Source organism: Macaca nemestrina, chromosome 11 (assembly GCF_043159975.1).
Source record: "Macaca nemestrina isolate mMacNem1 chromosome 11, mMacNem.hap1, whole genome shotgun sequence".
In the NCBI taxonomy this organism is placed as follows: Eukaryota; Metazoa; Chordata; class Mammalia; order Primates; family Cercopithecidae; genus Macaca; species Macaca nemestrina.
The window spans coordinates 11,383,238-11,396,001 of record NC_092135.1 but is presented as its reverse complement, the minus strand read 5'-3'; the positions used below and the strand labels follow the sequence as shown (position 1 = coordinate 11,396,001).

General features: G+C 46.5%; 1 long non-coding RNA gene across 2 annotated transcripts; it reads right to left on the bottom strand.

Moving 5' to 3' along the window:
• Positions 1-519: 519 nt before the first annotated feature.
• Positions 520-12,014, bottom strand: LOC139357067 (uncharacterized). 2 transcript variants are annotated; one of them, XR_011609677.1, is made up of 5 exons: positions 11,932-12,014; positions 11,111-11,193; positions 7,787-7,874; positions 6,989-7,101; positions 520-656 (listed from the first exon to the last, which is right to left on the bottom strand). It is a non-coding gene; the product is annotated as an uncharacterized lncRNA (long non-coding RNA). The 2 variants fall into 2 exon arrangements; XR_011609678.1 differs by having other exon boundaries at positions 529-659.
• Positions 12,015-12,764: the final 750 nt, after the last annotated feature.

Genomic DNA, 12,764 nt, shown 5'->3' with positions numbered 1-12,764 from the left:
TTTTCCTTCTCCCTAATACTAAGGATTATGCAACTGTGTAGCCCATTCTTCCTTTGACACTAGGAACATTTTAGCTAATTGAATTTGAGTTTCAGCTGTAACGACTACTTGGCCTTCCTAGACTACACATCTATGCTCCTCTGCATCTAATCTTGACCCTCTACTCCTAGTTCTCTCAGGCCTAATTCTCTACTTCTTTGTTTTTATTTTCCCAGCATCATTTTGTTGTAAGTATCCCTGCTATAAGCCGTCTTTGTGGAAAGAGATGGAGCAAAAACACACAAGTAGACAAACCAAATGCTTTATAAAAAAAGCCACTGAAGACACATTAAGGAAGCCACTTTCCACCATTTATTAAATAAATTCTTTCCCAGGCCGGTCTGAGTTGCACCCAGACTTTACATCAGGCTTTGTCCCAAGTGGGTAGAGGTGCCAAAGGGAATACTGTGGCCTGAAAGACGTCCAAGGAAAAAGGCTTCTTTTAGAGGCAAGCCCACATTACACAGTTGGCAATGCTAAGCTGAACGTCCTCCCAGCTTCCAGGGGGAAATGAAAGACATTCCCCCCATAGCTTCGGTTTCAGGCTCTTACAGCTGGAAGGGCAGGAGAGCCAAGTTCCGCCTTTTCAATGCAGGTTGTCACTTGGGTGCCAGGATCTGCTGATCGATTAACCAAACATCCAACGTGAGAAAATGGGCCAGCACACATCTTTTTGCTTAGCCCTTATTAAATGCTCCATTTAACCCCAAAGAACCTGACTTTCTCTTTTTTTCATCTGCCAGAGCTCAAGAACACCATTACTAAAGAATTTTTCTTGAAAAATTACAAAGGGAAGCAAAAGAAGGAAACATGATTTCTGAGCAGACCTGTCATTGGCAGTTCTGCACCTGACGCTCCTTGTTCTTCATGGGATCTGAGGACTGGAAGGGAACTTGGGGATTCTCAAGAGTCACCTCCTTATTGTACAGATTGAGAAGCAGATGCCCTGAGAGGTACAGTGACTCACCCAAAGTCACACAGCTGGTTAAGGGCAAGGAGAGGGCTAGACCCACATCTCCTGACTTTTAATTCACTCACTAAACCACATGCTTCTCCAGTACCATAGACTTAGCCACAAACTCTTTGAAGAGATTGAATAATTCAAACAGATGACGCCCTTGTAGAAGGACAAACTGCAGGGTGGCCTCCCTTCTGTGTAAACCAACAACCCAAATAGCATAATGAAAGAGCCCAGTTTATTTTTCTTGTCACATAAATTAAAATCATTTACAGGCAGACGTTCCCTAACTCGCAAATAAGCTGTGTCCTAACAGTGTGTTTGGAATTTGCTATTTAGAACCCAGGATGTGTTTTCTTCCTGGGAAATCACATGACCGAGTGTGGTCAGAACTCCAGGCCAGGTCACACACGGCGACTGAACCAATAAGTAACCACCGTGGAGTGGAAGGAACCATTCATCATATTGTTCCCATGAAAAAACACATTCCAGGTTTCAAGTAGGAATAGTGGAAACGCAGCTACCCCACCAAGGTCCCAGTGCAAAGATGCCCCTCCCAGGTGCCTGGTGGGGAGCTGGGAGGTTAGGCTAGGTAAGAGCTAGGAAGCCGTGCAGAATTGTGAACTGGACATGCGCTTTGGATGGAGGCAGAACAGGTTTCCAGTCCACTCCACTACTCAATAGCTGGGTAAGTTCCTTAACCTCTCTGATCCTCTGAAAAATGAGGATGGTAACAACACCTCATTGGTAAATTATAAGGACAAAAGAAGACAATGTCTATTAAGAACCTATTTCGGTGTCTCGCATGTATCAACAAGCCATCGTTTATTATCGTGGTTGCTTGGGAGGAGAAGGATGGGCTCTGGCGGTTTGGAGAGCTGGGATGCTCCATTTGAGGAGGCAGCGTCTGGGGTGAGGAAAGGCTCTTGCCATAGCCTGATGGGCAGAGGGCAGTGAGGGGACCCTGCATTCTTACCCCAAACCGCTGCTCCTTAGGCAGTAGAAGTGGCAGCAGCTGTGGTTCCACCCCTGCTGGGAGGAGGCGGCAAGGCCCGGGTGCGGCCCACAGTGGCCACTCCAAGCAGCCCAGTGTTGAGAGGGTCACCTTTGGCAGTGCTGGCTCATAAGCAGCTTCAGCCTTCCCCTGCCCTCTGCCATCATTCCTCCCCATCCCCCGGGGACGTCCCTGGCAGCTCCCACCGTGCTCCTCGCCCTTTCAAGTCTCATTTCAGTGACTTAAAATGTCCAAGCCAGTGTAACATCAAACTTTAAATTCTGTTAAGTTCAGTCTCCTCCCACAATCTGAGGCTTGCTCCGGGCTTAAAAGCGGCCTGAGGAGGAGCAGGGGTCTGTGTTGCTAGTCTCTTCTCTCTCCTGGCTCTACTCCCAGCCCCCATCCTCACTAGCTGGGTTTCAGACCATCTGAGGCCAGGCCCAGAGGGAGAAGGGACGGAGTTGAGCACAGCAGTGTGATCTGGCATGAGTCCTCTGGGTGTCTGATGCATGGGTGTTAGCTCTGTCCCCAGGGCCACGGCTCCAGAGCCCCTCAAAGCCCCCCACACCTGTCTTGAGGTGGGAAGGAAGTGCCAGAACCTTCCCCCAGAAATATGGTGCTCAGCTGACCCAGTTTGCCCAGGACTAAGGGGTTTCCCAGGAGGCAAGACTTCCATTGCTAAGGCCAGGACAGTCCCAGGCAGACCAGGAGGAAACAGTCACCCAACACAAGAGCGGCGGGCACATCATGACACTCAGCTCTGTCCCAAATAACCCTTTTCTCATGACTCTTCAGCCCAAGTGACCGGTGGGCTAGAGCTGGCAGGCTAGGTTTAACTCCGTCCTGGCAGGTCCTGCACAGGCAGCCTACCTCATGCTAGTAGTAGATTCTCAGAATCTTCTAAATGGTGGTCTCTGGGGCCTCTGCCTAAACTGAGACTCATCCTCGAATATGGACTAGAGGGATTTCCGGTCCCACGGTGAATCCTGAACTACAAGGTTCACTGCATGCTTAGGGACATCTCAGCAGGGACTGAGACGCTGTACAGTATGGTGTAGGCTGTGGCCTGGGTTGAAATCTTAGTTCAGCCCCTCATTACCTTGGACTGTGTTACCTTTAGCACCCCTGTGTCTCATTTCCTCACATATGAAATTGATGGGTAATGGCCCCTACCTCATAGAGTTATCTGCAGCACTAAGAGAATTAACTCATGTCACACATTGCCTGGGACATGGTAACTGTGGAATAGATGTTAACTCCTAGCAACATTTTTATAGCAAGCCAGGATTGTATAATAAAAACTTGAATACATTTAATAAGTTTCAAATCTACTGCAGGCATATTTTCTTCAGTTATTTTCTTCATTTTAAAACAAATTGAAGAGTCATTGTTGGCCAAGGCACCAGAGAAAGGCCATACACTCATGTGCTGCTGGTGGGAGCATAAATTTATAGTCGCTCTGGAAGGTCATTTGGCGATCGGTTTCGAAAGCCCTAAAAATGCTTTTGACCCAGCAATTCCACTTCTAGGAATTTATCCTGAGGAAATAATTGGAAAACTGGCTAAAGATGAATGCGCAAGATGGTTCCTTGCAGTGTACTTAAAACAGAAAAATATCTGAAGCTGTCTGAATGTCTTAAAAGAGCAGAAACATTTTTGTTCATGCATCCAGTGAAATACTATGCAACTATTAAAAATTATGTCACAATCTATATTTGTTGACATGGGAGGGTGTTTATGAAATATATAGTATACTTATATAGACAGTGTACATTTTAAAATCATGTATATTCCAGGATTTTTTCTGAGCATGGGATTTAGTATTAGTTTGGCTGAGATCAAAACATATATACAATACTGTATTTTGCTTTTGTTTTGCTTAATGTTATGTAAGAGTCATTTTGTGCCATATAACAAACCTTCTATAAACTTCAATAGTAATAATATCCATCAAGTTGATGTTTCCCAATTTAAATAACCAATCATTTATTGTTGGAGCAACTTATTCCAAAAATGTGTTTTGTTTTGTTTTTCTTTTTGAGACAGAGTCTCACTCCGTCACCCAGACTGGAGTGCAGTGGCGCCATCTCGGCTCACTGCAAGCTCCACCTCCCAGGTTCACGCCATTCTCCTGCCTCAGTCTCCCGAGTAGCTGGGACTACAGGTGTCCACCACCACGCCCGGCTAATTTTTTGTATTTTCAGTAGAGATGGGGTTTCACCATGTTAGCCAGGATGGTCTCGATGTCCTGACCTCGTGATCTGCCCGCCTCAGCCTCCCAAAGTGCTGGGATTACAGGCATGAGCCACCGCACCTGGCTCCAAAAGTGTTTTAAGAGGCAGGGTGCGGTGTCTCACCCATGATTCTAGCACTTTGGGAGGCCAAGGTGAGAGGATCACTTGAGGTCAGGAGTTCGAAACCAGCATGGCCAACATGGTGAAACCCTGTCTCTACTAAAAATACAAAAAAATTAGCTGGGCATGGTGGCGCCTGCAATCCCAGCTACTCGGGAGGCTGAGCCAGAAGAATCGCTTGAACCTTGAAGGTGGAGGTTGCAGTGAGCTGAGATCACACCACTGCACTCTAGCCTGGGCAACAGAGCAAGACTCTGTCTCAAAAAAACAAAAAAAACAAAAAAAACTGTTTTAAGGAATATTTTGTTAACACCACCTTGGTGTCTAATACTTTTTTCATTTTCAGGAACATTTTCTTAAAATTAATATACCTAAATTAAATTACTCAGTCAAACTATAGGAATGTACATGTATTTGAGGGGGACATAAATATTTTTAGGGCTTGCAATACATATTGACAAACTGCCTTCCAACAAGTTATACCAGTTTATCCCAAGAATTGATTTGGAAATTGGATGCTTGTCCACTTTTCTCTGCAAAGAAAGAAGATTCCACTGTTCATGTAATGTCTTCCCCAGATTTCTTGTGCCAACTGAGCGGATCACCCTTACAGTATCTGATCCTCCTGCCCTTCTGAAGTCTCAGACTTCCTGATGAAACTGTGCACCAAATTGTCACAGAAATGGAAAGAAAGGGGCAAAGAAAGCAAAGAAAAAAGACTCCAGAGTAATGAAACCCCTACACATACTCACCAATAGATCAGTCTATGTGGCGAAAAAGTAATTTGATTATGCAATATGTAACTCAATACATTTCAGCAACTTTCAAATGCATTTGAACTGCTCTTGAGAATGCCTTTATTTCAAAATTATTAACTCTACAAAAATCAAGTGTGTTGAGAAGAAAACATCCTAGTAGAAGTCTCAGACAAAAACTGAAAGACAAAAGACTGGAAGAAGTTACAAAATGTCAAAAACTCTCTTGTTCTATCACAACAGAAGCTAAAAAGTCTGATAGACAAAAGCCTGAAATTGAGAAGAATCATAATAGCTAAGAAAATATAAATAATGAAGATGAGAAGAGAGAATAATTATAAAAATCAGATCATGCCAAAGTAGTACTTCATTACAAGGAAGAAATAAATTTGGAGCATAATTGTTTGAATAACCCAATTTAATGAAGGGGAGTGAATCATATGAATATGTTGAAAAAAGGATTTGCAGTCTTGGTGATTTGATCACAAAATACAGACATCGACAACAACAACATGAACCCTACCTACTCCTAGGGTTAGTGGCTACTAACATGTAGCCACTACCTACAAGGACATCAACCAAAAAGAATATGAAAAAAATATAGCCCAAAAATGTAGGAAAAAAGCATACTATAGTCATATGTCCAAGTTAACTAATACAAATATCGTTATGCTTCTAGATGTTGTGATGTATGCAGTATTTGTTAGCTTGTTAGGATGTGCGATTTGTTGTGATTTCTCCTAAATTAATATTCACATTGATGCCTAATTTTGTCTTCATAATTTGATACTCTTTTTCTTAGAATGAACCCCAGTTCCTATAAGCCTCAGGTACCTAGAAACCTACATCTGCCCTGCTGTGAACGCTGAGTGCCTGACGATGTTCTTAGAGAAGAGTCTAAGTCCAGCTCAGCTGATCTCCTTCATCATACCTGCCATGTTTTATAACAAGAAGGGTGACCACAGCTAAAGTACCCTGGGGAAGGATTATGCAATGCCAGAAAGATTCTCTCTTCATAAGTCCCATAGATGAAAGAGGGGTCAATTCACTGAAGACGTCAACATTCAACATTCAGACATGGCCAGGCACAGTGGCTCACACCTATAATCCCAACACTTTGGAAGAACAAGCTGGGAGGATCACTTGAGGCCAGGAGTTGGAGACCAGCCTGGGCAACGTAACAAGACCCAGTTTTCTTCCTTTTTGTCTGTACAAAGAAAAAAATAAAAATTAGCCAGGCATGGTGGTATGCACCTGTAGTCCCAGCTACTCGGGAGGCTGAGGCAGGAGGGATCACATGACTCCAAGAGTTTGAGGCTGCAGTGGGCTATGATCACACCACTGCACTCCAGCCTGGGCAACTGAGACCCTGTCTCAAAAAAAAAAAAAAAAAAAAAAAAAACACACACACACACACAGTCAGACATTTACTGAGCATCTACTACACATGCCATGAGCTGGGGACACAAACGAATGCTAAGATGCTAGTGAGAAAGACAGCTCTGCAAATAAGCCATCAGTTTGGGAACCACTGCTACTTAGCTGAGCACACTCTTGAAGAAACTCTCCTTTCACCCACTGTCTTTTCCCCCTGGCTCCAGGACCTGCTTCCTTCGCCACCTAAGACATGCCATCTTAGGCCGACATCATAGGTCTCTTTAAGTCACAAGAACAGTAGTTGTATGTCTGTGTCTGATCCAGGTAATAATCAAAATGTTCAATTTCATTTAAAGTTAAGGTGTCTCGTCTCTGGCTCGGACGCCTGAAGTGATGGAGGTAGTCATCTCCTCCTCCTCCTCCTGTCCCCTCCCTTCTCCCACCTCCTACTCCCTATTCTGATGAGGCATTGAGGTGGGGGACCAGAATAACAGAGCAGAAAGGATCTTACCTGACTGCTTCAGTTGTGAGCTGACATTGGGGTTTCTAGGGCTGACTTCTCTTTGGGGTGCTTTCGTGGGTTTCTTGGAGAAGCCACTTGAATTTCTGCTATAAAGCTCCCAACTTAGGGTTGCCAGATAAAAATACAGAATGCCCAATTAAATTTGAAGTTGAGCTAGATGAAAATTTAAAATGTTCTAGTGTATGTTGCAAATATTTCATGTAACATATACTAAAAACATACATGTTGCTTACCTGACATAGAAATTTAAATGAGTATCTTGTATTTGGATTTGTAAAATCTGGCAACCCCACCTCAACTACATTTTCCATTATGAGGCTGGGATGTAGTTGTGGGGCAGGGTTGCAGCAGCCCTTGGGGCTGTGGTTTCCCAGTGGCCCACATCTCTGTTGGGTCCCTTTGCCCTTCCAGGCAGCCCACTTGGATGGAGTCCTCTTCAAAAAGGCTCCAAGAAATCTCTCCACCACCCCCATCTGGTTCCCGGGAGCCACACACCTTCACCCCACTGCCCTCTGGCGCAGGGCACCATTGGCCACTGCAGCCCTGACTCCTCAGACCAGTCCTCACGTTTCCCCAAACACTGACAGGTGTGGGGAGAGCTCCCCGTGCAGCCCTTGTCACTTCCTTGAGGTGAAGGGAAGCGCTTGCTGCCTCACCCCATGGATGGGCAACAGGGGTGGTGGGAACACAGTGCCCTCCGCCCACCCTGTTCAAGGAAACCCTCCCTGATGCCTCGATCTGAGGCTGGAAGTGGGCGAAGGGCTGACAAAGAAGTTTTCCACTCACCGAGCTTGTCCTGGGCAGGGTCTCAACATTGTATGGATGTGTGGCTCCTTGCACCTACTAATTTGTTCTGCCTTTGAGGCTGAAATGTCTAGGTAACAGGAAAAGTCCCTTTTACCATCCAGTTATATTCCCTTGTTATGAACGAAGTCCAAATGGGGCACAAGGGAGCAGGAAGAAGAGTTTATTTGGCCGGGCCTAGGGGTAGTCAGGAAGGGGTGCAGCGAAGAGGAGCCGCACCTCACTCCGTGCTGCGTAGACAACATGCTTATGAATCTCCAGGGATCATGTTAAACAGCAGATCTGGCTTCAGTAGGTTTGGGGTGGGGCCTGAGATCCTGCATTTCCTACAGCTCTCAGGTGATGTCCTCAGATGCACTTTGAGCACAGAGGGGTTAGAGGGCTGCGTAGGAGGGGCTGCTAGGCCCTCGGGGGAGGGGGCAAAGAAGGGGCATTGCAGGCCAGGGAACAGCAAATGAAATGCAGAGGAAGACCTCAGGTCTGCTAATACTGCCTCTGCAGGTTCCAGTATGTGGTCAGAGGCTAAGAGGGGCCACCCACACTCATGGGAGGGGAATGGGGGAGCTGGTGGAGTTCCAGGGGGTCCTGACTGTGCCTGAAAAAGCTGGAACAGGAAAAGCAAGCTGAGTAGGTTCCATCGGTGTCAGCTCTTGTAAAAACACTTTACAAGCTAGCCTACAGTTGGATTTCACAAAGCCATGTGAACATTAATTAGGGCATCTGATGGCTCGACCACAGAGTGCGTTTGATGGACACATTCAAGTCCTGCTTTGCACAATGCACAGCTGGCACTGGTTTGCTGCAGTTCACATGACTCTGTCTCCCGATGTGCACAGGTGGTATGAGTCACCTGGAAAAGGTTTACTGCCTCAGTGTAACATCTGCAGAGGGTCAGCAAATCACATGGCCTAACCTGCCTGTGGGCAGCAAGCTAGCGACCTCCTCAAGATGTCCACTTTCTAACGCCCAGAACTAGTGAATAGGTGACCTTACATGGCAAACAAAAGGGCCTTGGTAGATGTGACTCAGTTAAATACTTTGAGATGGGGGGACTACTCGAGGTTGTTCAGGTGGATCCAGTCTAATCACACGAGTCCTTAAAAGTAGAGAACTAGCCAGGCACGTGGCTCACGCCTGTAATCCCAGCACTTCGGGAGGCTGAGGCGGGTGGCTTGCTTGCTGGTCATGTAGAACAGCCTGGCCAACATGGTGAAACCCCATCGCTACTAAAATACAAAAATTAGCCAGGTGTGGTGGTGGGCACCTGTAATCCCAGCTCCTAGGGAAGCTGAGGCAGGAGAACTGCTTGAACCCGGGAGGCGGAGGTTGCAGTGAGCCCAGATCACGCCACTGCACTGCAGCCTGGGCGACAGAGCAAGACTCCGTCCCAAAACAAACAAACAAAAAAACTAGAGAAGCTTCCCCATTCATAGTCAGAGAGAGAGGTGAAAAAAGGAAAGGTAGAGAGGTGGCAGCGTGAGAAGGAGCCCTGCTGCTGGTTCTGTGATATCAGGGTTCATAGACAAGGACGAGAGAGAGGCCTCCAGGGGGGAGGTAAGGGATCCCCCAGTGATGCCAACAAGGAAATGGCGACTTCAGTCCCACAACCTTGTGCAACTGAATTCTGCCAACTGACAAGAAAATGCATTCACCCCTAGAATCTCCAGAAAGGAATGCATTCTTGTGTCCAAGTGAGGCTCATGTCTGACCTGCAGACCTGTATAATGATAAACTATGTTGTTTGAAACCGCTACATTGGCAGTGATTTGTTACAGCAGCAATAGAAAACGAATCCCCTGCCCAGAATGACTTCCTCCTTTCCTGTCAGAGGAGGGCTCAGGCCTTCTGCTGAAAACTCGCTTCCCTAAGTAGTCACACCCAATACTGAATACTCCCTAGAAGCAGCTGCTCTCTTCTCAGAACAATGAGTTGCTTGTAAGCCTGAGAACAGGACGAAAACCCACTTTGCGAGCAGCCCTGCGTGTGCATGCCCTCAGAGGACAGGTTGGTTTTGCTATCTGCTTTCTGTCCTTTTTCCCCGCATGGGTCCTGTCTGGCTCTTTTGCTTTCTCACTTTGTGCAGAAAGCATCTTAACTCTTCTCATAGGAGAACAGCTGTATGGATGTAGCAGGGGGAGTTACCACATGCCTACCTCCATGGTTGTGGAGAGGGGCCCCTGCCCAAATGTCCCAGTGGCCACCTTCATCAGACCATGGAGCAGTCGGAACGGGAAGGGATTCTAGACTTGGTCCAGTCCAACCATCTCATCTTACATGGAAGGAGGGAAGGAAGAAAGGGAGAAAAATAAGAAAGCTGAGGTCAACCCTCCTCCAGGGATGGGCCTGGCCAACAGGATCCCAAGGGATGACATAACATTGAAATTAAGAAACCAAGGAAAGTTGAGAACTGAAGAAAGCTGAACCCAGTCAGCCAAGAGGCATCCTTGAGGGCTAACCCAGCCATCAGAACCTGGATGACCCCGACGAGTCAGCAAGTCAGGCGCCTCGAGAGCCAAGCAGCCAAGAAATGGGGGCTGGAACTGGCACTTTGGTCCGCCTCTGTGCACTCACCCAGCAAGGGTGGAAGGGTCCGTGGGACCAAGTGACCAAGGTCACACAATGGATGAATAGAGCTGCTGAACTTCAAACCGAACCATGCCATTTTGCCAAAGCAGTCATCACCTTCCATGAATCATAAATGTTTGTTCAAAGCCACAAATGTACACACTCTTTCTATGTATACAGAGTTTTTCTAAAGGTTAACATCTAAATAAGTCAATTAGGGTCAGCCTTAATTTGTAGGAGCTTTTTGGTTAAAGCTTTCTGAGTAATTGAGTGAATTCAAATTTCTTGCTTTCTTCTTTCTCTTTCTCCATTTAAAACATGATCTCATGAAATTTTTGTCCCAAGAAAGGCAGGATTACTTTTTTTTTTAACAGTTTAAGTTGGTGTAGTGTATTCTTGGTTATCAGAATACTCATATAGCTTTGGGATTTTGAATTGGTAAATATTCATGACGTGTGAAAAATCATGATACATACTGTACGATCTCAGTCCCATAAAACTGGATGTTGTGCCTACACACGCACAGGACCTAGAAGAATATGTCAAACTATAAACTGCTTGTGATTGTGAATGACTTTGTTCTTTGCTGCTTGTGTTTTTCAGTTTCCTGTAATACACATACTAACTTTAAAAAAATAAAGGTTATTTTAAAAGCCAAAAACAAACAAACAAACAAACAAACAAACATGATCTCTAACCTGTTGGCTGGTTAAAATTTGAGAAAATTAGACAAATGCTTACTTTTTCCTTTTTGGCTGACAAAGGCTCAATGAGGTGTCTTCATCTGTAGGGATTTATGTCCTTCGTAGGGGGCCTGCTTCCCCCTCAAGATAGAGTAAAAAAAATCAGTGCTGTCACTTGGGCTCAAAAGGACAGAAGACTTGACACTGGAGTTTGAGGGTCCTAGAGGGGCTCAGCCACACAGACCTTCCTGGCCCACCCTTCCTACCATAGCCCTTTTTAGGAGCTGCCCCTACCCCCACAAGACGGTCCTTGGTTGCTGAACTATTAATTATTTAAACAAATAGTCATTGATCATCTACCCTCTGCTAGGCATAGCAGTCCTGTGAGATGGGCTCTTCCCTTAGTCCTCATCCCCATTGGCTATTGACACCATCCCCCGCTACATCCCCTTCCATCCTGACACAGGACCTGCCTCTCTGAGCCTCTGACCTCTGCTTTCTCCCAGCATCTATTTTGGTTCTTCCTCCTTGGCTCAGTAAGTACAGGGACAATTCCAGAGCAGCCTTAAAGGCAGCCACCCCAACGTTGGCCTCAGCCTCAGGGGCAGGGCAGGATCCTGGCCTACAAATCATGCACTCAGAGCTTCAGTCCAGTCTCTACAAGGACTGGCAGCAGATGGCGCTCGCCTGGGGAGGCCGAGTCCAGACACCTGTTCCCTGGCACAGCAGAAGCCCTCCACCCAGGCCCTGGAATGACAGCGCTGACTGATCTCCTGACAGCGAGCTCGGGCTGTCTATCTTCCCTGAAGTCCAATCCATCCCTTGCAAAGCCAGTTTCCGCTGTCCCGTGATGATTAATGCTGAAGTTCTCTTTCCAACCTTTAAAACGCCTTTTCATGCCGTGCATTTAGAGAAAGGGCTCTGCCATCTGCAGAGGACCTGTGCGGAAATGTGGGGAAATGACCGTGTGTTTATTTATGTCATCCATTGTTAGCTAAGAATATCCAGGTGTTCTAATAATGGAGGTACCAAGAAAGGAAACAGTGTTGGATGGTGGGAAGGACGCTGGGCTCGGGGCAGGAAAACAAGCTCCACAGCCCAAGCTGAGTGACCTTCAGCAAGATTTTGTTCTTTAGCCTCAGTTTCTTCCTCTGCAGGGAAAAAAAAAAAAAAAAGAGTCTACAGTACTTGCTATGCTGACCTCAAAAGGATATAACAAGAATCCAGTGAAAGGATGTATGTGCATCCCAAATTCGCTCAGGCCCAGCACCAGAGGGACAAATGAATCCACATTAACAGATGTCACTGGGGCCTCCCACTTGCTGAAGCAGGCCTCCAGCACTTCCCCACAGAAGTTTCACTGGGCTGTTTTTCAGAGTGCCTAGGTGTGTCTCACAAGGACCCCCATGCAATCTTCTTTCTCAGTTCACTGCCTGGGAAGACCCTCCCTATAGCTACTATGGCCCAAGCAGGGGCTGAATCTCAGGGCTCTCAAAGCTGCAGAAGACAAGAGGTGTCAGAATGGTCTGTCCGCTCTCAGAATGCACCCCCAGATCCTAGCAGAGGGACACCTGGAGGCTGGAACATGCTCGGGAATATCCACACTGCGGGGTAGTTCGGGAGAACATCCCTACACAGAGAGCAGGGCCCAGGCTGAGGGGCTTATTCAGGTTCCCGCTGGATCCACACAGCTGCCTGGAGACAGGGATTGT